General features: G+C 39.5%; 1 protein-coding gene and 1 non-coding gene across 6 annotated transcripts in view; one reads left to right on the top strand and one right to left on the bottom strand.

Annotated features, from left to right (window-relative positions):
• ARHGAP26 (Rho GTPase activating protein 26) overlaps window positions 1-26,094 on the bottom strand; it is a 550,033-nt gene that overhangs the window by 322,682 nt on the left and 201,257 nt on the right. The window lies entirely within an intron of this gene.
• Window positions 14,686-14,792, top strand: LOC111821389 (U6 spliceosomal RNA). Its single transcript, XR_002824822.1, has one exon. It is a non-coding gene; the product is annotated as a U6 spliceosomal RNA (small nuclear RNA).

Here is a 26,094-nt window from a genome sequence, read left to right as displayed (position 1 = left end):
ACAATCAACACTTTACTACCCACACTAATGGAAGGAAGCAGCGCTGAGGATAACCCAAGTTATTTCTGTTTGCAATTGGGAGGCCAAATATTTACGCATACTTTTACAGAATATTTATCTTCTTAATTACACTTCACACGCCAACAGAAGGCATGCAGATAAAACGAGATCAGGTATGTGAAAGCACTGAAAAATTAAAAGACTGATACAAATTTAAACCAGCAGGTTTAGAACGCTGCTGGGGAGCAGGGAAAAGTAAGTCATGGAATTCCAAGTAGGCCGAAAGTTACCCCACACAGATACCTGAAAGTGGTCTCTGTGTGTATGCACACTCTCTCCTGCAGTATATTATGAATGCCATTAGAACAATTTTCCTATTGGTGACTCCACTTGGTCCTGAGTCCTTACAAAGAGAAAGGGAAGTGTGTGCAATATTGGATTCTCTCCTTACAGAATAATTGCATTCTCCATGCTACGAAGCAAATCACTAAAATCAGAAACCAAATGCTCCAAAATGCAAGGGAGAAAGGAGCAGAAGAGAGAAAATAACTTATATGAGCACTGTCTACTAAAAACTAATTTAAACTACATATTTGCACAAGCCCTTTAAATCACCATACCCCACCTATTTACACTGGATGGCTTTCAAAAGCTCCTCTGTGCTCCCGGAGTGTGTAAGACCAACAAAATCACAGTGGCTGGGTCTCAGCAGCACACTATTAATCCTGAATTCCCAAAAGCGTGGAACCTAGACCACGCATGAGATGATTTTAGGTAGCCCAGGAATACAACCTTGAAAAACACTGCATCACACTGTGAGAAAGATATTCCCTCCCTATTCTCTTTTAAGCTTTGTGATATCATCAAGAAGAAAGTTTCCACTTCATACTAGTACATCTTCACAATTTAATAGCTGCTCACATCCTTTTTTTTAAACAGAGAGAACAGCAGGGCATAAGCTCTGAGGCTGCAGCAAGCAAAAGTATCTTGCTAAAATTTAACAAGACAGTTTTCCTTCCATTTTACTGATTTTTAGGGTTCCCTCATATAGCAAGTGACAGTATGATCATGAAAAATACATTTTTTTTTAAAGGAAATTTGTTAAGTAATGAAAACGAATCAACTCAAAGTATTAAACAAATATAACAAGTGTTATGAGCTTAGGACCAGAATAATGGAGGTTATGGGAGGGTGTAGGGTGGGGAGGGGGGGCCTCAAGTTTAGGAAGCTGCATTAAGCTTATTTAAGTTGCATACTTGTCATTTTTTATATATCTTCATCTCCTCGACTTAATTGTTATATCCTCAAAGGTCAAACCAAAAAAACCAAACCCACTGCCGTTGAGTCTATTCCGACTCATAGTGACCCTACAGGACAAAGAACTGCCCCATAGGGTTTCCAAGGAGTGGCTAGTGATTCAAACTGCTGACCTTTTGGTTAGCAGTCAAGCTCTTAACCACTGCACCACTAGGGCTCCTCCTTAAAGGGCTATATTTTAATATTATACATCTTTTTACAATTGCCAAATATCCTATACAAGAAGCATTCTAGCAGTTCAGATTTCTGTCAGTTAAAAGAAAACATTTAAAACTAGACATATCAAATCCATTAAAAATCTGTAACTGCAGGTTTGCTTTATCTTGATTTCTTACAGATCCCTAGGTTCACTTAAAATATCATTATAATTTAAGTTTGCTTTATCTTGACTTCCAGTTGTTTTTTAATCAGCAATGACTTGAAACATGTCAGCTTTCGGTTTTCCCCTCTATTAAATATTTAATGGTCTGTAAAGAAACATTGCAGATATTCTAATAAAATAGCCAGCGCAATCTCTTTATAATGTGTGAATAGGTAAAATTATTGACATAAATTATTTCACCCCTAATTTATCTGTTTGTAAGTAAGATATTCGGGTATTAAAAGTTAAACCCGCCAAAAAAACAAACCCGTTGCTGTTGAGTCGATTCCGACTCATAAAAAGTTGTACCCACCCTCTGTTCTTCCTCTGGTTCATCTGGCTTGTCTGTTTTGGGGTTCATGTCCCTTCTTTCACCACTCAAGTGGAAACAATGCTTTGCATATAAATAGGTTTATCATCCAGAGATTTAAAAAAAAAGCCTGCCACCATTCAGGCTTGTTACTCAAACAAGGGAAAATCTTGAGAATCTTCCCTTGCAGATCTTCTGGCTGGCAGCCCATAGCTGGAAAAAGATTAAAGCTATAAAGATGCCCAATATTAGTCATCATATTACCCCCCAACAACGTAGATGATCTAGAAACTTCGCATAAAGAGTATTGGCTTTTATTACTCTTTTTCCCCCCTATTCTTTTTCATTAGTTAAAAGCCAAAAGCAAACCCGCCTATACGGTATGCTGTGGATTCCTGTTTACTTGGCAAGAAAACTCTTAATGAGAGATCTGAACGGAGGTTAAAGGATGTAAAAAAGCAAAACAAAAACCCAAAAGTACAGTGTCAAATTTGCCACGGTAAAATTCACATAGAATCGCCTAAATGGAACAAGCCTCATTTAAATTTCAGTAGAGAATGGAATATCTGGTGTAATCAGTAGAAGATAAAGCATGAAAAAATTTGTATTTTGGAAGTAATTTCTGTATATTTTTCCACCACTCACATTTCTCCTGCTTTGCTTGAACCTGTGTAGTTTTCATTAATTCAGTCTTGATACCAACCACACAAGTATCTCAAAGGGTAAATGATAGTTTTAACAAAGCCAGGAACACTGATGGCTAGGAACATTAGCCAGAGTTCAAAAGACGTGTAATTTCCACCGGGAGATGAATCTGTCATCATTTTTGTTTAACAGATACTGAATAGGAAAACAATGAATTTGGAAGAGAATTCACAAGCAAAAAAAAAACAAGAGAATAAGGAGAGGGAACTTAAAACAATTCAAAAGAGACATTAGAAGAGTACCATTTATTTAGTTTTGTTTAAGAAAGGCAAGAACCCTAAAAGTTAAACATTTTCAACACAGACCAGCTACCTGTGGGAGAATAGCTGAAAACATCAAGGGCCAGGGAGGTTAATCTCAGCTTTTATTATGATTAACTGTATGACCTTGGGCTAGTCACTAAACCATTCTTATCCCAATTGCCAAATGGGTAAATCAGGATTAGGAATAGGTCAAGTGGCACGGTTGTTTTAAGAATTTCTTAAAACAGAGTGCTGCTCCCTTTTATGTCAAGATTTCCCTTTGTCATACTGGAATATTTAACCTCTCTGGACTTCCTTTTTTAACACCCAACAAATACTGACTGAGTGCCTACTATGTGCTGGGCCCTGATCTAAACTGGGAGACAAAGATAAATTAGATAAGATCTAATTCAAGAAGTGTCATTCTAAAGGAGAGAGACAAATAATAAACAAGCAAACAAAATGGGCTCTAAAGAAGATAAGCAGGGTGATATGACAGAAGGTACCAGAGGTTGGGGAAAAGCAGGGTGGTAACACTTACAACTTCGTTTTGCTTACTTTGGACAGGTCATCAGGAGGGACCAATCACTGGAGGCAGACAATATGCTTGACAGAGTGTCAGCAAAAAAGAGAGAGACCCTCAAAGAGTTGGATTGACACAACAATGGGCTCAAACACAGCAACAAATGTGGGGATAGTGCAGGACTGGGCAACATTTCATTCTGTAATATGTAAGGTCGCTATGAGTTACAGCCGACTTGACAGCACCTAACAACAACAATCGACTCAATGGCAATGGGTTTTTTTTTTTGTTTTTTTTTGTTTTTTTTGGTAACACAATACTATAAATAGAGTAATCAGGAAAGGCCTCTCTGAGAAGGTGACATTTAAGCTGAGATCTGAAGAAGAAGGAGTGAGCCACTTAAAGAGGCATGTGAAAAGCTGAAGGAAGAACACTGTAGAGAGGCAGAATGGCACGTGCAAAAGCCCTGAGGTGGGAAAGAGCTTGGCATGCCGGAAAATAAAAGCTGGACTATGAGACTAAAGAGGCAGAGCTTTGCAGGCCATACCAGGGGTTTGAGTTTCATTCTATTAAGTGAAGCCAAGCCTTTTTAAGTGCTAAAACTTTAAACCATTTTTTGATTGGAATTTTTTTAACATTGTATCATAGATTTTCTCTTTTTACACTGAGTATGGAACTTAACTTCTTCATGTTGACTTGGGCTCAATATTACCATCATTAGGAGGGCAGAAGTGTTTGAACCAAGATCATTGACTTTTAAAATACAATTTCTTTCTTCTTCCTCTGCTATCAACAATCAGTTCTTGCTAACATGAGGTTGTTCCAGCTGCCTTATTTGGGAAAAACTCGAGCTGTGATAATGAGGCTTTGACTCTTCTATGCAATCAAGTGCCTGGGTTTTGTGACAGTTATTGCCGCCTAGAGGTCATTTCCATTACTAGAACCTTGGGATATAAAAATAGACCTATCCCATCTAATTGCCTCCCCCCGCCCCTTTATTTCACAGAAAGTAAGTTGTCAAAAGTTTGGCCACTAGATAAGTTCGGTGTGGTACGCAGAACTCTAAAGATGGCTCCCCAAGATTTCTGTCCCTTGGTTACTCAATCACACAAATTTGAAAACGGCTGTGATATCTGCCTTGAGCGCCGTGCTTTTTCAAGATCCATCTATATGGGATCAAACTGATAACAGAAAATTGAAAGATTAGCTAGGAACCTCAGGAGACAGTAAGTTTATGTTAATGGAGAGGAACAACTCAGAAAAGGAAGGTGAGAATGGTTGCACAACTGGAAGAATATAATCAATGTCACTGAATTGTACATGTAGAAACTGTTAGATTGGTGGATGTTTTGCTGTGTATATTCTCAATAACAACAAAATAAATAAAATTTTTAAAAAACCATTAAAATAAAGTATATTAAACAATTAAAAATAAATAAATAAAAACTGCTGTGAAGAGGTTTTTCAGATGTAATTAAAGTCCCAAGTCAGTTGACTTTAAGACACAGAGATTATCTGGGTGAGCTTAATATAATCACACAAGCCCTTTAAAAGCAAGAGTTTTCTCTGGCTAGTAGCAGAAGGCGAAGTCAGAGAGATTCGAAGCATGAGAAAGAATGGACAAGCTGTTGTTGGCTTGAATGTGGAGGAGGCCATGTGACAAGGAATACTAGGCTTCCTGGAGGAGCTGAGAGCAGGTTGACAGCCAGCAAGGAATAGGACCTGTGTTGTTTTAAGCTACTCAGTTTGTGGTAATTTGTTACACAGCAATAGAAAACTAACACACTGGGTCCAGTATGTTTGCCAAATGATGATGAAATAAATGAATAAATGACCTTCTTATAAATGTCCATATAATAGCATTTCATAAGGAAAAGAGGGTAAAATTAGAAGCCAGCAGCCCCGGGTTCCAGCACTGGCTCTTACACTACCCTACTTATGCAACCTCAGGGAATTCACTTTCCTTCTCTGGACCTTTCCTCTTCTATTAATGACAGAAATGTTCAAGATAACTGTTAAGGTCTCTTCCAGCTCTGACAGTCTCTGAAATTAATCATTCCTTAATACATTAGAAATTTGAACTAAAAACAAGTAGGCACATTTTTTCTCTATATATTTAATTTTCCAAGGGCACTTATTTTTTTCCCCATGTATTGGCACACCTGTATCTTAAGGTAAGGTATTTAAGAAAGGCTGCAGAACAAGATTCTGCTTATACTGCTTATTTTAAATATATTTGATATCTGATTGGTGCATTTATTTTTAGCTCTGGTTATAATAGCACCTCAGAGGCTTTTCACTCTGGCAGTTAAATATTTAGGCATTTTACACAGCTTATCGCTGCATAAAAGCTGAGTCAGCATAATCCTAAAACTTGTTTAAAACATAATCTGGGTGCAAATGTGTATGCTAGTGGAGGTGGAAGTGCTCTGTTCAAATTTTCATATCTGTCCTTTGAATTTTTCACTACTGATTTTTATTTTAAAAAATACAGAAGGGCCCTTACTCACACTCCACTCTGTCACATCTAATGTGCTCGTGTTATGTTAAAGCTGCAAGTCATTCTTAACGGAAATATTACAAAATAAAAATTTGGAGTATATTTCAAAGGTCGGTGCTGCGGTTCAAGTACCTTTCCAGAATGAACACCTGAGCATCTGCAAAAGGTAATGTGTGAATGTGGGAGGAGCTGGAGGGCGCTAGAGATAGGGAGAAAGACAGAGAGAGAAGGGGCTGGAGGAGCAAGAGAGGGAGAGAGATATTTGCAGTGTTTTGAAAGGCACAAGATTCCTTAGCAATCTGACTGCTAAATTCTCCATGCTTAAGCTGAACAAGGCTGTCTCTAGAAGGGAACAAGCACTGAGTCGCCATTACATTCAGAGTGCCAGAGCACTTTCTATAAAAAGCAGTGTTCACCAGTATGCCAAGAAGAGGCTTCCCAGTACAGGGCAGCAGGGACTAAGAACTGTGCAGCACAGAAATCTACAGCAAAGCAGAACAGAGGCTCACCTTAGTGAGAAGGATCTAGAATCTGTACCAAAACCCACTGCCTATTATACATAGTTCAGTGTGCAGGAAAGAGGGCCTCATTACCAGGGGATAATTGGTACAAAAACAAAGCCACAAAGTGAATCTCGTAACATGAGGACCAACATTTTACAGTCAAATGGTAGTCCTGGGCAAGAGGGGGAGGGAAGTTAATTGGAACTTTACCTTGAGTAATCAAATAACAAATAATCAAAATAAGATTCCTTTATACTTACGAGCCCTCGTGGCACAGTGGTTAAGAGCTCGGCTGCTAACCAAAAGGTTGGCAGTTCCAATCCACCAGCAGCTGCTCCTTGGAAATCCTATGGGGCAGTTCTGCTCTGTCCTATAGGGTCACTATAAGTCGGAATCAATTCAACGGCAACGGGTTTGGGTTTAGTTTGGTAGCTTACATTTAAATAAGATTTAAGTTCTTATTTTAACTGTGCACAAAATCTTAAAAGAATAAATTAAGAGCTGATATGAGATATAATTTTTCCTACAAGATTTTTTAGTAGTACTGTAAGACTCTTAAAGTTCAACTTTAACAGGACTATCAAAATGATGGTCATTTCTGCAAAAACAAATGAAGGCCTCATCGACTTGCCTCAAGTCCATCCATAAACCTTTGATTTAAATCAATCTCCTTTCAAGTACCTAGCATGTCATCATCCTCATTTATTTTTCTCTTCAACGTTGTTAAGTGCTCTCACTCTGCCAGGTCCACCTTATCCATGACTATGCACACGATTCAAAAATTTCTCCAAGACCACATGCCCGAGCTTCAGAAAATCTTTTGTAAAATTAATAATAATTTCTCTCTGTCATGCTTTTGAATGTTTATCAGCCCTTCAGAGAGAGACCAAGACACAGACAAGATGGTCTAAAAGAAATGACAGTGTTAAGCAGGGAGGAATGCTAGAGTGGTGACTAATTTTATTAGTGGTTAGTCATCAGTTAAGTTAATCATACCTTCTGCTTCCTAGTTAAGCTCCTCTAACTTCAGGAACTCGGATAATAAAAAGATAAACAAGGACCCCTACTCTCCATGATTATACTTAAAACCATGCATGGCTTCATTATAGATTGTGGGTTTAAGCATTCTCAACTAATCCTCTGTTGTCTTCAAAAGTCCAGAGTAAAAGAAGCCCTCCGGAGATTGTTCTAAAGAAATAATTGGGCTGGCTGGGCTCCACTCACTGCTGCAGCCAAGATTCTGGCATTCCGAGTGAGCGAAGCCAAGTAAGCAGCGAGCTTTACAAGGATTCACTCCGATGGTGCTAGATGCTGAATAGGGACATGAGAGGCATCCTGGCTAAAGAGACAGCCTACAAGGACACTAACATCTGGAACTGGTCACTGTCTACTTCCATTTTCCCTATTAAAGCCTTAAAAAGTCTCTTGGTGTTAATAACCTAAACAAGATTCCTGACAAAAAACATTATAAAATGCCTTCCTCGGTCATTCCTTGGGAAGCTTTCCCAACAGAGTTAAACAAGGACACTTCTATTCTAAAATGTTTGATGCATTTGCAACCTGGGTAGATTCAGAGAATCTATAAACCCCCATAAATTTTATGCTAAAATTTCTTTTGTGGGTATGTTCATTTCCTACAGAGTTCATAGCAGTCACTGGATTTTAAAAGAGGTCTCTTAATCCTCTCCCAAAAAGACCTCCTATCTACATAATTTTCCTATCCAGTCCTCCAGGCCAATCACAGCACATCACTAAGAGTTTCTATAGACTGTATTTCCTTGATTCTAAAACATTTTTTTTTCCTGAAATTCAAATACATCTTAACATCCTTATTTATATTTAATAAAATGTTTTCTTCTTACTCCCTCCCCCTCACAAAAGTGGTTATTAACTCAGTGGCAGGCCTGAGAACTGATGGCATTTAAGCAATACAGGAACTGTCCCTCCGTCAGATATCTCAGTAAATAGGTATGCTGCATGTTCCTAAACAAACAAATAAACAAACCTAAGACAGACCCTCCAAGGTCCCCATGAAGACACAGGGCTAGATCTAATCAGGCTGGCGTCAAAATACCTGAATTACATTTGAGTCACAGTCATAGCACCACTGGGTACGAGTCAAGTTTCATACATTTATTCAACCTCTGCTGAGTGCTGCTATGTGCCAGATACTGTGCTATTTGAAAAAGTTAATGACCTAGGCGGGGGAACCTGGCAAGCTCCCAAGAGGGAAGGGTGTAGAGATCACGGATGGAAAGCTGGGTAGTCTGGACTAACTAGGAAGCTGAATGCTTTTAGACAAAAAGAGAGCAGAGAGCTAAGAGCTGGAGAGAAAACAGGACCAACTAAATGAATTACCCTCAGAGGGGAGGGTAATTCATCAGCTAGTTAGAAAACACAGAGGTAATCTTGGGAATTTTCTATTACAAAAACAAAAGGACTCTATAAGAAGTCAAAGGGGTGGGCGTAGGCTCAGTCAAAACTCTGGAAGCAGAGAAGAAAGCACAGCCTGGTCTGGGCTCTAGATTGGGTGAATAAGAAATCCTCAGAAAAATGCCCTAATGGGGTCTAACATTTTTCCATCTCATAGGAAAGAGGGGATTAACAAACCTTGACTAATGTCTGGTGGTCTTTAACAATATCCCCCAGAGATGGGCTGCAAGATTAGAAAACGTAATGTTTGCAAATCATTTGCTAAAAAACAACTTTTGCTTAGACAGCTTACTTGCTTGCCTTATACCATCTGCGAACGGATGGGGGAAATTTGCCCCTCAGTGGTCCGAGGGAAGTAAGAGTTATGATCAGATGCTACCAGAGACCCAGGTCTGAAGAAGATGATTCCAGCATTGGTACACCCTACCCTGGACAGACCACATCGACTGAGGCTCTGCTTAGTGTACTCTCTTGTGCCAAATTGACACAGCTCTGCAGCTAATCCCACACAGTGAGTTGAAAGAAGCCTACTTTTAGGCAGAGGTAATACCTTATCCCTGCATCTTACAGGGAAAGAGGGAGAGTAAAACTCTTGTGGCTGGTCTCCTACCATTTGGTGCTCTGTAAGTTCCACCTCACCAAAATAGCAAAAGAATGAAAAAACAATCTCGTCCACAGAAGACAGTCTGCCTTAATTTTGGCAAGTCCCAAAATAGTGAACTAGCACGACACAGACAGTGTCCTCCAGGGTGAGCCCCCGAAGAGCCAGCCAGCTAGAAAAGAAGGAAGTGGTGCTTGAAACAGACCACTGAAAGCTCCAAACCTATGAGAAATGAGACTCTGAAGCTATAATGCACCACATCTATGTACACATGGGGCACAAAGACTTCCTTGCATGGAGCTTTTAAAAAAGAAAATGTTCAGTTTAGAACAACTAACCAGTGCAGTGCACAGGGTCAGGAAAAGGTACAAGAGAAGGAAAAAGGAAACTATTTATGACACAACGGCAGGCGGCTGATCTGTTTGCTTGTCAACTCTCTCGGCACCAATACAGTGGCTGGTGCATAGTTTATACTCAACAAATGTTCACTGAATTGAATTCCAGAGCCTCTCATGTGTCACTGAAGGGGACTGGCAGTGGGAATCCAGTGAGGGGAATTCCTCTGCAGTATGGGGTGTTCGTCTGTCAAACTAGACCGCAGCACAACTTAAATACACTAGCTGGGGGCAAGGTGTTATAAGTTATATTCTTTCCATGCCATTGTGTCCACTACCATTTTAACTTAAAAAAAATAAAGTACACTTGGGATATAAAAAAATACAGTAATAGTCAACTACCAGTGGTAATGGGAGTCCAGCAATGATCAAGCTCCTAGGAGCAAATACCTGTTTCTACCTTAGAATAACAGAATAATGGCCCATGGAACAGTCAGGATCTTTTTTGTTCGTTTGTTTTAGAACTTTTCACTTTTCAAGCAACAGTTGCCCCCTTCCTCCACCAAGGAACCAAGGCTTTCTTCTGCTCACAGCCATACTACAACGTCTATACGGAACTTTGAAGGGAATAAGAAGGCCACCTCCAGGCAAACACCAAAACAGATTTGAGTATATCTGACTTAAAACAACAGAAAAAGAAACAAAACAAAAACACACCCAGAAGAGAAAGCTCCCCAATCAGAGGCATTACTCACAGGAAATGTTGACAGCAAAGATGTGACATCTCTAAAACGCAAGGATCAAGAAAAGAAAATAACTGCAAACCCATTATACTATCAACCCATGCACCCCTCTCCTGGTCTTCTCACCTCCAACCCAGTAGATGCAGAAACACCTCCTAAACAAGCAGCCAGCCAGCACGGCAGGGGCTCTCCCCCCAGGAAGGAATCTCAGCTACTCTGCATGGCCAGATCCTGACTGGTTATTTAGTCAAAAGATCTAGATTCACATCTCAGAACTAGAAAGAGCCTTAAAGACTGATAAGATCCTAAAAATTAATATACCTACTACCCTAACAAGCCTCTTTATTTTTTAGGTTCTGAAGGTGAGCTAACTTGCCCAAAGTCCACAGCTAGCTGATAACAGAGCTGAGATTAGAACTCAGCCCAAGTCCCAAATTGGCCCTCCTTCCTCAAAAGTATTCCAAAACCGATGACCATTTTGGGAGAAAGTCTTGTTTCCACTTCTCAAATGTCTTTCACTGGAGAAACTACTTCACAAGAAGCGTACCATAAGAGTAACCTGGTCTAGGTGTAGGAGCTCCTCTAACAGACACTAACCTTCCACACAACTAAGCCCATATTCTTCCACCAGCTGTTTTCTTCTTTACATAACTCATGTCGCCATTTCTATGGTCTATATTTATTTGAGAAATAGCACTCGCTAATCTAAATAGGCGTCTATCATAATTCGGCCTGGGATACCTTTAACTAAAACAAGCATAGATTCATAGATCTTTTTATAACCGTGATATTGACTTTCTTGGTCAATGACTCAGATTGGGTGTCACTACAGGAAACAAGGCATTTCAATAACAATAACGGAACCAAACAAGAAATAGAGCAAGCAGGGAAAAAGGAATGACTTCAGGATTTCTTCTTTGAACCGGGAATAGAAACTGAAAGGAATGGAGTTGTTCAGGAAGAAGAAAGTACAGCATCCATACTACTATTTCTTGCAAGCAAAACTTCTTAAACAATAACCAAAAGGTTAAAAAAAAAATCACACCACTAGCCTGAATTTAATTCTCAATCATGGCAGTTCCAAAAAGGAAAGCACAAGCACTAATTAAAATGAAGTAAATATCATGAGTATCAATCTGACGCAGAAACACAATGGTGAGACTAAAAATACCCCTCCAAGGTATCTTGTTCTCTGCCTGCCTGCCTCCCTACTCACCCCCTTGTCCCCCACATACACACACTTCAGTTTGTCCTCTGAATAACTCATCTATGAAAGAAATGAAGTTGTATTTTATCTCTGGGCAAGCTCAAAAATTCAGGCAGACAGTAGACACATGCACTCAGCACAGAAGCCTTCGAAAGTCCCCTTCAACTCACAAGTGGGCCCAGGAGAAACAACAGACCATTACTTTACCGGGTATTAAGAACAGAGAGCCCTCGTCAGATAAACTCCAAATAATTATTCTCATGAAACTACCAGGTCCAAGGTTAGTACTTTTTGGCATTGCGCCACAGATCCCTTTGACAAGCTAATATATCCTATGCACTCTGCTCCTTAGCATACCTGGGTATACAAACATTTTGCATGCAACTTCAGAGGGTTCACAGACATTACTACTTTGCCCCTCCCCAAGTCCTTCCCTGGATCCCAGAGTGAGAACCTTGGCTCACCAAATCAGTGAAACCTATTCAAGTTTCAGTTACCCCCTCCTTTGTCACTCCTCAAACTTGCCCTTGGTGTGGAAGTCCTCTGTACCAATCCTCCTGTGAGCTTGATGAATACATAGACAAAGTCACCTACATGGTAGGCAGAGTTTAAAACACTGTACTAAACAGTCTTGAGAACTGACCAGATCTTAACCGTCACAAACCGATTCTGATTGGGTAATATTGGCCATAACCACAGAATAGCAGAAAGGACAATATTCATTATGATTGGCTTTTAAGGCTAAAGAGATGACAGAGGCAAAAATGAAGGCTTATTGGAACTGGAGAGAATGATAAAGCTCTGGTCCTAAGCCTGCTGCAATGGTTGACTGTTCGTAGAGAGGAACATATTAGTCACTTAGCCTGTAAGCCCTTTGCAACAAAGACTGGACAGGATTGCATCCACTCCCGAGCAACCATAAATCCCATGTGCCAAGGTTCTTCAACTATCTCTCTGGAAATTAAACCAGAAAACATCAATAGAACATTTCTATATTTGCTTAATGTACTGTTACTATATTGACATAAGGTTATCAAAACTGACCTGATGATTTCAGAATTGCATTTCCCTCCAACTTTTAGTTCTAATTTTTTTAGTATTATTTTTTGCTTTATATTCTTTCCCAAGCTCTGCTCCAAAAAATAAAATATATCATGCTTAGGTTTTTCAGAATCATAGCTCCACTGCCTAAAACTAGCCCAAAAGGTAGTCAGTATAGAATCAGGATAGGTCTTGCTAAACTCTCAATAATGATGTGATAGATTGCAGGCATATATAAAATCTAAAAATCTCTGAAATTCACTGTGAATTGGAGAGGTAACTTTTACTGAAATGATGTAAGACAATGTATTATCTCCTCCAATCTGTTAAGCACTGTTACCTCCCCATTTTACAGTTAGATAAGCTGAGGCTCAGAGAAATTAGGTAAATTGTCCAAGGTCCCATAACGGAATCAGGATTGAAACTCAGGCTAGCTGACCTCAAAGCCCAGGCATTTAAACCTTTCGCTCCTGAAACAGGAGCCCTGGTGGCACAGTGGTTAAGCATTTGGCTGCTAACCAAAATGTCAGCAGTTCAAATCCATCAGCAGCTCCCTGGAAGCCCCATGGGAGAGTTCTACTCTGTCCTATAGGTTCGCTATGAGTCAGAATCAACTTGACAGCAACAGGTTTGGTTTGGTATTTTTGGCTCCTGCAATGGAGTGAACTAAGATAACAGAAATCACTCACATACAGAGTGAAACCCATTTTGTGGAAGTATAATGAGTGACTTTTGCCATGCTCTCTGTTGTACCTCATCATTGCAGGTGTGCGTTATGCGTGCATATGTGTATGTGTACCTGTATACACACACACATACATACTTTTTTAGGGTATATATTTTTAACTTTCTAACTAAAGGTCTGAATTAAAGGAACACCTCAGGAAATAAGCAGCCAAGATCAACTCTTATCTATCAACTCTTAGCCTCTTCAGCATGGCCGCAAGGAGGCTGGTGCTCCCACCTGACCTCCAGGAACCAGAGCTCTGACCACAATTACATGCTTTCTGTAAATTTAAGATGAGCTGGCAGATCACAATATATTAAAATATATATAACACACACAGATATACGCATATATTTATATGATATACATAAACCCGTAAATCCTAATTTCACTGTTGGTGCTAGAGACAGTATACAACAGTTGGAAGACCACAGACTTTTCAGTCAGGATCCTGAGGGCTCTAATAAGTTTTCAGACCTGAGACTTCCTCTGGTGCAGCACACAGGTTTCTGCCATACACCAACAATCACCAGGAAATGGAGTAGGAGTAAACATAAAAGTACATACAGTCAGTGCAAAGCCTATGGCTAAGAAAAGAAATGCATCCTTGGGTGCTTTCTTTTACATTCATTCATTCCACAAATATTTATGGAGCATGGATTTTTTAATCAGTATGACGTGTAATCTTGGCTGGGGATGCAGTGAATAACAAGAAAGCCGAGATCCTTGCCTTCGTGGATTTCTATTTATAGTGGCCTGATAATGACCAGAACCCAAGACACTCAACATGGAAATGAACTAAATGAACTCAGTTGTACAGCAGATAACAGAACTCCACTTAATTCATCACCTCCAAGCTAATTCAATAAGTAATGAGTGCTTATTATATTTCACAGCACTCTACTAAGCATCATATATAGAAATATTAAAGACAGAAAGGACATGATCTATCCCTGCCCTCAATAAGTTGCCGTCTTCCTGGGATGACAATGCATGGAGATGTGAACTAGGTGGAGAAATGATAAAAGTGTCTATTCAGATATCTGTCATAGCCAACAAATACTTCCAGCAAGGTAGTTCCAAGAGAGAAAATAAAAAGGTATTCCAATATATTTCAATGCTGGGCATTAAAAAAGCGTGCTCGCTTCGGCAGCACATATACTAAAATTGGAACGATACAGAGAAGCTTAGCACGGCCCCTGCGCAAGGATGACACGCAAATTCGTGAAGCATTCCATATTAAAAAAAAAAAAAAAGTAACAACCACACTTTCATTTACCCCAAGAATGCTGATGATTGCCTCAGTCTGGCTGTGGTAAAGCTCTTTTAAAATTTTTGGTGAAAACAAAAGTAATTAGCAATGATTAACTGCAAGACAGCATGTGTCTAACCTGAGGAATCTCTGCTTAGTTTCTGGGTTCCTTCCCCCCTTCTCTTTTTTGCTCTTAAAAGTAAAGTGGTAAAAAGTGCATGGGGGGGTGCAGCCTGAAAGGGGGCCTCACTTTTTTAGGCATCGGGTCAAGACCACACAGCATGCGGATGCACGGGCAGCTGGCTGGGGCTGGCCAGGGCTGCATTCCTTCTGCTCTGCCTTTGGCTGTAACCACTAGACCACACGTCTGCACTATTTTCCAGATGAGCAAAAGGGAAGATTTTTGAGCCAGACTAGAAAATGGCTATGCTTTTAGGATGTGTTTATTTGTTCTGGTGTTTTCTTCCAGGGTCATGGGGAAAATCCTCCTGATTTGACCTCGATTCAGCAAACCCAAAGATAATTTTTCAAAAATGCTTATCTTGCTCCATGCCTCACCACAAAACAAAAAGCCTAATTCACAGACTTCCTAATACTCAAAATGCCTCCAGGTCCTTCTGTCAACATATTATTCTAAACGCCACCCTTGATTTGATCACTAACAAATATACAACTTTCTGGCTTTTAAGATATAAGAGGAAGTTGCAAAAACGGACATAAGAGCCAGTTTAATCACTCTTCCAATGAACAAAGTCACTCTAAAAAGATCCTTCTCTTATTGACTGCCTTTCCCACAGAGAAAAAAAAAAAAAAACAAACTGAAGCTAATCCAACTATAGTCACCATTCCCATGACCCAGTGCCATAATATCTGGCAGAGAGAGGTTCAGCAGTAATCAGGGCTGCTGCTAGAAGGGGCAGGTCATGCTATGGTATGTCTATTAAGATCATATTATGGCCTCAAATGTCTTTAAACCAACGACTACAATACAGATAATAAACACAGGAAACTGCACAAGGAAGAATACATGATGCTAGTCAACAGACTGGAAGACAAAACATTCAAAAGAAATAGATACAGTACAAGGAAATCTATAAACATGAGCATGAACATAATATAGCAGAGAGCCGTTAGAAGAAGAAAAAGAGAAACACAAGTAATTTAATGGTGGAAAGAATGAATTATTAGCTAGATTGACGGAGGATATTGACAGTAGTCCCCCAATACACTCCAAGAATGGAACAGACATAGGATATTGTCCTGATGGGAGATTTCAACTATCTGGATATTTGCTGGTGGTAATGTTCCATGAAAAAGCCAAGCCTCTAACTGTTCCAGATTTTTTAAAAACTAAGGAGACAGAACAACTAAATACAATGTGTGATTCCACATTGGACCCTGGACCAGGAAAAAAGGTTATAGAGGGACAAATGGCAAAAGCTGAGGTCTGTAAAATAGATAATAGTATTGTATCAATGCTAATTTCCTGGTTGGATAATTGTACCGTGGCTATGTAAAATGTTAACATTTGGGGAATCTGGGTGAATGGTATTCTAGAATTCTTTGTACTATTTTTGCAACATCTTGTAAGTGTGAAATGATTTCAAAATAAAAAGTTAAAAAATAAAAAAAGAGCTAATGCACACACTCATACACATAACCAGAGGCTCTGATAAATTCTTGACTTGCCAAAATGTCATTCCTTTCAGATGAACTCTTGAATCAGCCTTAATTCTAATTCAAACGAGGAACTAACTGGTGATAGAAACTTTCAGTTACAGCCTAAAAGCATGTTTGGCAGTAGTTAACCTAGGCCACAAAAACAGAGGAAGGAACTTCCAGAAAATATAAAACTGTGTGTAGAGTTAACAAAATAGGGAGGCAGCAGAACAATGAATTTCCTCTTGAATAGGTATAGAGAGTGAAGCATGTTCCTTCTCTTCTCTGAGATGAAACCACAGGTAACTGCTGCCATTGAGTCAATTCTGACTCATGGTGAGCCCTCGTGTTTCAAAGTAGAACTGACTCCATCAGGTTTTCAATGGCTCCCTGGGTGGCTCAAATGGTTAAGCACTTGACTACCAGCCAAAAGGTTGGTGGTTTGAACCCATCCAGAGATGCCTCAAAAGAAACGCCTGGTGATCTGCTTTCTAAAGGTCCACAGCCTTGAAACCCTTATGAAGCAGTTCTACTTTGTATACACGGGTTCGCCATGAGTTGGAATCAACTCGATGGCAACTAACAACAACAACATCATGAACTTGGATGGTGGGAAAAAGTTCACCTTTATTTGCATTAACATTTAATGGAAATTTAGGATTTTCTTCAAATATGAATGTGGTCAACAAACCACAGTGGCAATAGCAGTACCTATGACTTTGTCACCAAAAGAAATCACAGATATTTCCATATTACTGTTGTTGTAGATGACCTGAAACATCATTTATACTCCTCATTACTTCAAAATTATAGGAGTTACCAGACTTGCCATTATATCTTATTATCTAATGTGGTAATAAAAATGCTGTGGGGTATTAAATTTATCCAAAGAATATGGTTTTTGTCCCTGGTTCCTGGGTGGTAATTTCTAAACACGTGGAATTTCCCCAGTGATTGGGGTCTCTGTTATTCATAGAGAAACTGTAGACCACACCTACCTAACAGATTATGTTATTGAGGTAATTCTTGGGTAGGGGCTGGCCAGGCCAGAAAGACCCACCACATGATACAGCCTGACCTCAGGGAAGGGGCCTGGAAGTTGAGTTCAACCATGTGGACAATGAGCCACTCAATCACGCTACATAATGAAACCCTCATAAAAAATCTGGACACTGAAGCTCAGAGAGATTCCTGGATAGTGAAAGACACTGGTACTTGGGATGGTAATGTGTCCCTTTGTGGGATATGGGAGCTTTGTGTTGGGGACTCTCCCAGGTCTCACCCTACACATATCTTCAGTTGTATCCTTTTTGCTATAATAAAACTATGATTGTAGGTATAGCACTTTGCTAAGTTCTGAGAGTTGATCTAATGAATTACCGAAGTCAAGGGGATAATGGGAATCCTCAAATTTTTAGACAGCAAGTCAGAAGTGAAGGAGGTCTGAGGACCCCCAAGCTTGTGACTGGCATCTGAAATCTCAGGCAGACTTGGCAGTGTGGAGGACTGCGGCCTTTAACTTGTGAGAGCTGACCTAGCTCTGGTGGTCAGGGTCAGAGGAAGCACTACATTTGCAGTTGGTGTCAGAGAGGATACTCAAAGTTAGAGTTAGATACAGAGTTAGAGCTGGCCTCAGAAAAGACAGATTGAGAGACACTCAATATAGATGCATGTATGTATTACATCACAGATATTTTTATTATTTTGGTAACTATTTCTGTATACTTTTTTCCTCTGTAAACCACCTACAGTAAAACCTACAAAAGCCAGAACCTGTGTAAGGAAGAAACCTGTCAGAGAAGGAAAACTCAAACATTTGCCACTTATAGAGAGCAATAGAAAAGTGGTAAGAATGCACCCGATCAAAGGCAGAAAACTTGGGAGACCTGGAAAAACAAGGCAGTCCATCGAGTTCCAGCTCTCACAGTTTTCACTATATTTTAATCTTATGCATTTAAAAACATTTTCTGAGAAAGGGTCTGTAAGTCGTCACCTGATTCTTAAAGTAACCCATGGCACAAAATAGATTAAAGATCTTTTAAAGTTAAATTCTGGTACAATTAGGGAGATATGTATCTAAATGAATAAATCAAGGAATTCAAATAACTTCAAATCTACCCACAGTTTCAGGTAATGTAGGCAACCCAACTCCCTTTTTAAAAAAAAAACCCTTTAGTCATCCTCAATCTTTCCCTTTACTTTTGACTCTATTCATTTTACAAATATTTGCTGAATGTTTCACTCTGTGCCAGTGTGCTAGGCAATGGAGAAAGAGCAGCAAACAAAATTTCTCTTACTATGGCCCTTCTTCGTCTTGGCATCTTCAATGTCATCACAGTGGCCAATCTAAAATGTTTGCTGAATGTTGAAAGAATGCCTAAGAATGCCTATGATCCAAATAAGCACCACCAGCATGTTACAAGTCATAAAGTTCAAGCAAAAATCTTCTGGCTATGAAAATTTCCATTTCTTGGTAAATTTTCATCAGCTTTCCAACACAAAACAATTTCCTCTGACCTCCTTCTCTTTGCTCCTGGCTTATAGTTCAGGTTACTCAATTAAATATTCTCTGATTTTCATGAGAAATTGTTCTTGTGAAGGACATCTAACCAAAGGGAAAAAGAACAGAAGTGAACATTATTACATTTCTTTTAAAATTTGAGCACTTTGGGGAGATATAACATGTACCTATTATGAATTCCACCTATATAAAAACACACACGAGTCAAAGATTAAGCTTGCAAGAGACCTCTTGATCCAGTAAGTGAAAAAGACACACAGACAAAATGATAGGCAGGTATAATCCAACTTACAAGCAGCTTGGGACTGGAAGGGAGTAGGGAAGGGGCAATAAAAAGCAAACTGGGGACTGTACTTTCAGACTCTTCACCAGTTCACACCATGTGATATTACAAAGAGAGCTTCCACGAAATGGGCAGAACTGCCTTTCCAAACCATGGCTCCATCTGGCAAGGAGTGGGGCCTCTATCATCACATTACAGCTCAACGATTTCACCCCACTCCTTCTTAACCAACCATACTCTTTCAATCACTTATTTTACCAAGGAAAGAAAACCAGAAGTAGACTGGTGGGCTGAGCTTAGCAAACAGCTGGGATTATGAATTGCCAGGCCTGGGCTGCATTACAGCAAAAGAGGCTAAAGATTACTTCATGCTCCTCAACTCATATCCTGAAAGTTCAGACTGACTGCTGAATGAAATCACATTTTCCATACTAGTGAAAGCAGACTGTGCCCTGTACTCTGGCAAACCAGGGCAAGGTGACTTTAAATAAGCTGCTCGACTGAGCCAAGCAGTTTAGAAACAGAGTTAAAAGGGAACCCAGGTATCCCAGGATCTGCCCCTCTTCTCCAAAAAGACGAACAGTAAGAACTAACTTTTAATGAGCATTTCACTGTTTACAAGAATTGCACTAAGCACTTTACATATAATCTTATAAGGTAAGCACAACTATCATTATTATCTCCATTTTGCAAGTGAAGAAATATGCTCAGAGAGGTTGTTAGGTCGTTTGCCATGTTAGAGAGCTAATAAGTGGTGGGGCAGGATTTAAACCCAGGCTGCCTGAGCCCATGTTCTTAACCACCATGATATCCTGCTTTTGATCCTGGAATCTCATCTTAACAGTAATCAATCTTACTTTTTCCTTTAAAATACTCTAACAGCTCACTCTTTCAATCATCAGATTAGGAACCAGAGCATCTGATGCAATGCAATTGCCCATTTACTCTATACATTCTTGCAGGACTAGGGAGCTAGAGCTTGGGTGAGAGAACGGCACACTTTGCTCAGTCTCAAAGTCCTCAAGGACTGAAATAAAAGATTTCTTAAAAACAGAGGTGAGGAAAAGAAGTAAAGTGGTCCTTTATTAGAAGAGTGGTTCTGCCTTAGGCTCCCCTTCTTTTCCCTTATTCCCTTACAGTAGCCACAAAAGAGTAGCTCTGCTTACAGTGAAGACAGATAACATCACTCAGCTCTGGCTTCCTAGTAATTCAGCAGTGTGTGTATGCTGTCATAAAAATAGCACAGAGCTGGAAGCTAGGAGACCTGGATTATCCACCCAAGATCAACCACTGACCAGCCTTTCATGGGCAGCGTTCCCTCTTCCATAAAGAACAGTGTGATACTGGCCTAGGTGTGGGCTTCTTTCTGCTCTACCGCTATGAAGTTGAACAGTATGAAATTGCCAATATCTGACCATCTCTGATCTACAAAAAGTGACAATTCCACGTTTCAACCTATTACATGCATTTACACACAATCTTTGATGCTATACCACCTGTTTTTTATCTTCTGGTGCAGTGGTTAAAAGCTATGGCTGCTAACCAAAAAGTCAGCAGTTCGAATCCCCCAGCTGCTCCTTGGAAACCCTACAGGGCAGTTCTACTCTGTCCTATAGAGTCGCTGTGAGTCAGAACTGACTCGATGGCAAAGGGTTTGGTTTTTTGGTTTTGGTTAGTCTAATTCCACATAATTCTGGAATCTGCCAACCTTCAAACCTTCTGGCTGTCAAGTATTCAAGTATTGGCTCAAAGTACAAAAATTCTAATTTAACTAAAGAATCCTTGGGATGTGAAGCAGGAGTAATACCTCTAAAATAAGAGGCAATAAAAGCAGTTTCAGACAGACACCACCAATCACAGCCAAAGGAATACATGTACGTGAGTGTAGTTAAAACAGGCCGATTCAAGCTCTGAGGTTTCAGATCACCCATCAGTTCCACTGACTTTCTGAGTCATCTTTCAATAGTAAAGGGATAATAAATACTTCAGATTGGGTGTGTATGTGTTGGCAATGATGGTAGGCTGCTGGTGATCCTGACCCACTTGCTTTTAGCAAATATGCTTACCAGTAATATGCAACGAGAAAAGGACCGAAAACTTTGGTTATTAGGAACTGGCAAAAGGAAATTTGCTGTTCTCTAAAATTTCTCTGAGCTATGGTATTTATGCAGCTTGACCTAAGGTCTCCCGTGTCCAATTCAGTACTCCAATTCAGCATGGGAGGTCATCTGTTCCCAAATCTTAGGCAATGGCCACAGAATATTAACAGGAAAACTTATGTGGCTTTAATAGTGACTATCACATGTCAACCCACGTTCAACATAAACTGAAGGAAATCCACTGGAATCATTTCAAAATTTTCCCTGACTAGCTAGCTTGTTGTTTAAAGAATGAAAAAGTTACAGACTCACAGGAAATTGCAAAAAAGGTAGAGAGGGTCCTATGGGCCCTTTACCCAGCCTCCCTCAATGATGCTATCTTTTCTAACTACAATATAGTATCAAAACCAGAAACCTGTCATCGCACTATACTGCTAACTAGACTACAGACCTTCTTCAGGTTTCAACAGTTTTTACAGGCACTCATTTGTGTGCGTTTGTGCACATATCTCTATACAATTATACTCCATGTATAGATTCATACATATAATCAACACCACAATCAAGATACATCTGTCCCATCACCACAAAGGAACTTCCTTACGTTACCTCTTTACAGTCGCATCCCCCCACCCCACCCCGACTGACCCATCCCCTGGCAACTACTAAGCTATCTTCCATTTCTATAACTTTGTCAACAATGCTATAAAAATGAAAGCATGTATTATGCAACCATTTGAGACTGGTTTTTTTCCCTCAGCATAATGTCCCTGAGATCCATCCAGTTGTTGAGTGCCTCAATAGTTCGTTTATTTTTATTGCTGAGCAGTATTTCATTGTATGGATGTACCACAGTATCTTAACCATTTATCCGCTGAAGAAGACTTGGGTTGTTTACAGTTTGGGCCTATTATGAATAAAGCTGCTTCAAACACTGTTCTGTAAATTTTTGTATGAACGTAAGTTTTCATTTCTCTGGGATAACTGCCCAAGAACGATTGCTGGGTCATATGGTTAAGTACAGGTTTAGTTTTATTAGAAACTGCCAAGAGATTTTCCTGAGTGGCTGTCTTATTTCATATTCCCACCAGCAGTGTATAAGAGATCCAGTTTCTCTTCACCCTGGTTAATTTGGAATTACCATCACTTTTTTATTTTAGCCATTCTGATAGGTGTGTAATGATATTTCATTATGGTTTTAGCTTGCATTTTCGTAATGGCTAATGGTGTTGAATATCTTTTCATGTGTTTGTCATCTGTTTATCCTCTTTGGTGAGATGTCTCTTCATTTCTTTTACCCATTTTCTAATTGGATTGTTCGTTTTTAAACTGCTGAGTTTTGAGAGTTCTTTATATATCCTAGGTGCAATCCCTTGTCAGACATAGGCTTTGCAAATATCTTCTTCTATCCTGTAGCTTATCTTTTCATCCTCTTAACAGGGTCTGTAGCAGAGCAAAAGTTTCTATTTTTGACGAAGAACAATTAATCCCTTTTTTATTTTATGGATCATGAGTTTGGTGTCTCGTCTAAAACTCTCCATCTAGCAGCTCTGGGCCCCACGGATTTTCTCTCAGGTGTTCTTCTAAAAGTTGTATGGTTTTACATTTCACATTCAAATCTATGATCTATTTTTAATTCATTTTTGTATAAGATGTGAAGTTTAAACTGAGGTTCCTTTTCTGCCTATGGATGTACATTGTTCTAGCACCATATGTTAAAAAGACTATCCATCTTTCCTCCAATGAATAGTTTTTGCACCTTTGTCAAAAACCAACTGGGTGTATTTGTGTGGGCCTATTCTGGATTCTTTATTCTGTTTCATTGATGCATGTGTCTACCTCTCTGTTAATACTGTAGCTTGATTAGCTATAAAGGAAGTTTTAAAATTCAGAGAGTGACTCCTTCCACTTTACTGTTCTTTTTCAAAATTGTTTTAGCTATTCTAGCTCCTTTGCCTTTCCATATAAATTTTAGAATAGGCTTGTCTGTATGTACAAAAAGTCATTCTGGGATTTTAATAGGAATTGCATTAAACCTATAGATCAAATTGGGGAGGACTGACATCTTTACTATTTTACATCTCTTGATTTATTAGATCTTGCTTGATTTCTTTCATCAGTGTTTTGTAATTCTCAGTATACAGGTTCTGTATATGTTTAATTAGATCTGTATGAACTCCATGGGGGAGGGGGACAACTGCAAATGGTATTACGTTTTTAATTTTAGTCACCATGTGTTTGCAGTAAGTATTTAGAAACATGACTGATGTTTTTGTGTGTTAATCTTGTGTCCTGTGACCTTACTGTAGTCTTTGACCCTGTTAAACTTATTAATTCTAGGAGGTTGTGTGTGTGTGTGTATTCCTTGGGCTTTTCTACATAGGCAATCATATCCTCTGCAAATCTTTTCCATCTGTATGGTTTTTATTTTATTTTCTTGCCCTACTGCACTGGCAGGACTTCCAGTACTCTGTTGAATAAGAGTGATGAGAGTGAACATCCTTGCCTTGTTCCCAGTCTGAGAGGAAAGCATTCAGTCTTTCAGCAATAAGTATGATGTTAGCTGTAAAGCTGTTGTTACTTAACTTTTGGCCAAGCATCAAAGAGCAAGCTTTCTAAATACAAAATTTAATGGAACATAGATCTCAGAGTATGGAGAACCTATGTTATTTTTGCCACCTACTGTCTACTCCCCTTCGCCATATAAGGAGGCTTTGATTTCCCTCCAGGAGAACTCAATCTTTCCCCAGCATTCATGCAGTTCTAGCACAGTGGGCATGTGAGCCAGGTCTGGGTAATTCACTCTTGTCCAACTATTTAGTCCAACAAAATTGAAGTATGGGATTTCTTTAGAAGTATTACACTAAAGCTCTCTTTCCACTAGACTTCTAGATCAGGGGTCAACAAACTATGGCCCATGAGCCATATCTGGGCTGCTGCTTCTTTTTGTAAATAAAGTTTTATTAAAAAACACCCACATTTATTCACTTACATATTGTCCATGGCTGCTTTTAAACAACAATGACAAAGTTGAATACGTGCAACAGAGACCACATGGCCCACAAAGCGTAAAATATTTGCTACCAGGCCCTTTACAGAAAAAGTGTGCTGACCCTTGTTCTTGATAAGTCTGGGGCAGTTAGTGAACATCTCACCACTATATGGAAAGAACCTGTTAAAAAATGAAGCCAACACAAAAGAAGAAATCAACTCTAAATATTATTTAAGCTTCCAGATTCAGATGGGCCTGAAGCTACTACTGTTGTTGCTGTTAGCTGTATCAAGCTGGTCCCCGACATAGGACAATCCCATTCACAACGGGATCAGACCGTTGTGATCCATAGGTTTTTCACTGGCTAATTTTTTAAAGTTGATGGCCAAGCCTTTTTTTCTAGTCCGTCTTAGTCTGGAAGCTTCACTGAAACTTGTTCAGCATCACAGCCTCCACTGATAGATGGGTGGTGGCTGCACTTGAGGTGCACTGGCCAAGAATTGAACTCGAGTCTCTCACACAGAAGGCAAAAATTCTACCCCTGCCCTGGAACCTACTATACCCCGGGGTTTTTCAGTTATACAAGCCAATAATTCCAGCTCTCTTCTAAGCAAGTCTGAACTGGGCTTCCTTCATTTGAATTAAAAGAGCTCAAATTCACTACGTTAGAAAAAATCCACAGTGTCTCACTGTAGGAACACAACTCCAATTTCTTCCTCCATTAAACATCCATCACTACCATAAAGACATGTAACTTTCTTTTACCCTAGAATATGACTGTGTGCTAAATCTTTAAATATCCCTTTAAATCTCACTTTATGTGATATTATTAAGTGTTGTGTAAACCCTTGTTGTTGGGTGCAGTTAAGTTGATTCAGACTCATAGTGACCCCATTTGACAGAGCAGAACTGCCCCATAAGGTTTTCTTGGCTGTAATCTTTATGGAAGTAGATGGCCAGGTCTTTCTACTGTGAAGTCGCTGGGAAGGTTTGAATCGCTGACCTTTCAGTTAGCAGCCAAGCACTTAACCGTTGTGCCACCAGGATTCACTATTTGTTTATACTCAGCTGACTGAATTGTATTGTATGTTAATAGGAAAAAGAAAAAAGAGCTGAGTAGGGAAGTACATTAATCAATATTGCCAGATCACCTCACAAGGGTAGGTTGAGAAACAGACACAGAAATGAACTGGAATCATCTATCCTGAACACCCAGCTTGCCACACAGAGTTCTGTAGTCAATAGAGGTTTTGGCCTGCTTTCCCTTCTGCATACTTTCCCTCTTTGGACAGTGCCTTTGCAAGTGTTATTAACTGGCCCTCTGACATTCTGGTTTCTTTTTTATCTTTTATTGGTGAGACACAGTTAGAGTGTACTGTCAGGATGTCTGTAACCTTGAGATTTGCTCAACAGTGGAGTCTATCTCCTTGGCACCAAGACAACAGGACTACTTTGACTTTACTGACTTCCCCAGGGCACTTATATGGGTTTGACATGTCACCTAGATGCAGAAAAACCCTAAGAAGATTGTATCAGAGGCCAGCAGCTTAAAATGGGGCCAAGGATCACAGGACCAGGCTTAACTCTTTTCATATACCCTGATAATGCCCCACTACTTATTATGGGCTGTAAGTTACTATAGTGATAGGAAGCTAAACCAGAAGGACATGATAAAAGATGTTGCATAACCTATATACTTTTATGATCATTTATCTTATTAAAATGGGATTGAGATCATGT

Source organism: Trichechus manatus, unplaced genomic scaffold, assembly GCF_000243295.1.
Source record: "Trichechus manatus latirostris isolate Lorelei unplaced genomic scaffold, TriManLat1.0 scaffold00080, whole genome shotgun sequence".
NCBI lineage: Eukaryota > Metazoa > Chordata > Mammalia > Sirenia > Trichechidae > Trichechus > Trichechus manatus.
This window is presented reverse-complemented; position numbering and strand designations above follow the sequence as displayed.